A 2,369-nucleotide genomic window follows, 5' to 3' on the forward strand; every position below is an offset into this window, starting at 1 on the left:
GAGATGAAAACAGGGTAATAAGACTTGAATTAACAGGTAACCTCCTTACCTGACATTTTATTCTATTTAATCTTTAGTGAAAAGAGGCAAATTAAATAAATGAAGTTTATGGAAATAAACATTACAAAATTTCCCTCCCTATATTTACTCTCTGTATCTATACCTAAAGTCTTAAATAGATATTAAGAAATATTATTGAACATATTGCTCTGAGGCACTGAAGAACATTGAGTCATTTTTTAAAAAGATCAAATTATGTTCTGTTTTCTACATAGTAAGGAAAGAAAAGTTAAAATTTAAAGAGTTTCAGTAGGGTAGGAATAAAAAGTATTTGTTTTTTGACCTCAGGTTAAGCAGAAAACAAAATTTACCAGAATCTCTCATTTTCACCATTCTCTGAGCATTCCAGTTAATTTAAATTTTGTACATAGAAACAGTGATTACCCAGAGTAGGTTTTTATTATGCCACAGACAAACTGTAGTTGGTCACAGGTATGAACTTGCCAGGTATGAAACACAGAGGGGCTTTCATCCTTGGAGGAGAATTTTTTCATAAGTACTATGCAATTCATTTAGTTATTGCAGCCAATCCAGGGGAGACACTCTTCATTCTATACCTGTAGCACATGGTTCAGTTTTCACTCGATAAGATTTTTCTTTGGGAAACCAGTGTGCCAGTTTCCAGGAAACTGAAAGGCAAACGTCACTGCAACTGTGCCACTGTTTTTGTTCTGAACTGTAAGATTGTTGTAGTTAACAATTTTTGTTTAAGCTTAGACTTTGGATACAAAGTGGCAAACAAATATTTTGGAAAAGCAGTACTTGACTCACTTGTGGGTATTATTTTGTTAATTTGGATATTAGTTCTCATTTATAAAAATTGGCAATTTGGGTGTTTTGCACTATGGAGGGATGGTTTACAGGTTCGAAAAATTATGATTATGAGGCCATATGATATATTGAAAAGACTATGGACTTTGGACCTAAGCAGATACACATATATATGGCTGAAACTCTCACAATCTCAGTTTCCTAATCTGTAAAATAAACATAATAATAACAATCTACATCATGGTATTACTATATGTAAAACACCAAGCAAATAGCAGGCATTTAATAAATTAGTCATTATTTTTATTATATTAGGTCTTACTAGACCACTAGCAATCAAGTAAACATCCTGCTTTATGAGGCAAAAAATGCTTGGGGTCAAATATATTAGGATTTGGAAATGTTTGTCTCTGCAGAAGTGAGCTTAAGCAAGTGTTTATTTGTAGAAGGTGTTTCTGGTTCTGGTTTCAGTTCTGCTGTATGACACTGACCAGCCATTCACCAGTCTGGTCCTCAAAATTCTTACTTGTAATGCAGAATGTTTGCCTAAGATGATTTTCAAGGGCCCTTTTAGACTTAAAATGTTATTTTTCTATATTCCTGTATGTAGCCCAGATTTTCCAATTTAGACTTCTCTCTCTTGGATAATTTCCTTCAGCTATTAAAAATTGTTTAAAATATACAAAACTATGCTATCTACCATAAGTGAATCATTGTGCAGTATATGCATGTATTGAAAAAAACATACCATGCCTCACGAACATGTACAAATAAATGTTAAAGTATTTGAATAAAAAAACCAAACAAAAAATATCTCCCTTTAAATTTTTTTTTTCTTCTTTACCTCCAGCAATTGCTCCATTTCTCATAGCAAAAGACTCTCGAGAGGGTTATCAATATCAGTTGTCTTTATTTCTTCATTTTTTGTTCTGACTTCAGTCCTTCTCTAACTAGGTGTCTGTCCACACAGTTTCACTGAAACCACTCTTGTCAAGGCTGATGGTAATCTCCATCTTGCCAACCCCCTTGGTCAATTCTCCATCTTCATCTTCCTCATATGATCCAGTTAACAGTTTCCTCCTACCTGAAACAATTATTTCTCTAATCTCTCATGGACCATACTTGCCTTACTGGACAGAATCTCCTGCTGATTTTTTTCTTCCTATTCTCTAAACCAGTGTGTCCAATATAAATATAACATGAGCCACATGTGATTTTAATTTTTCTGTTATTTAATTTCCATATTTTAAAAGTTTTTTAAAAGTAAATTTTAATAATATATTTCAATTAACCCAATAGATACAAAATATTATAATTTCAACACATAATCTATATAATTATTAATGAGATACTTTGCATTCTTTTTTTGTGTGTGTGTGTCTTTTTCCGTGTCCGGCATCGGATCGCAACCCTCAGTGTCGCCCCCGCACCGGACCGGGACCGGCAACGGGATCGCAACCCTCGGGGCTGCTCCCGTGCCTCGCTCAGCCAGCGAGCGGGAACTGGTCTGCATGTGGGATCCGAACCCTCGGGCGGGA

The sequence above is a fragment of the Galeopterus variegatus genome, unplaced genomic scaffold (genome assembly GCF_000696425.1).
Source record: "Galeopterus variegatus unplaced genomic scaffold, G_variegatus-3.0.2 Scaffold1539, whole genome shotgun sequence".
Lineage (NCBI taxonomy): Eukaryota > Metazoa > Chordata > Mammalia > Dermoptera > Cynocephalidae > Galeopterus > Galeopterus variegatus.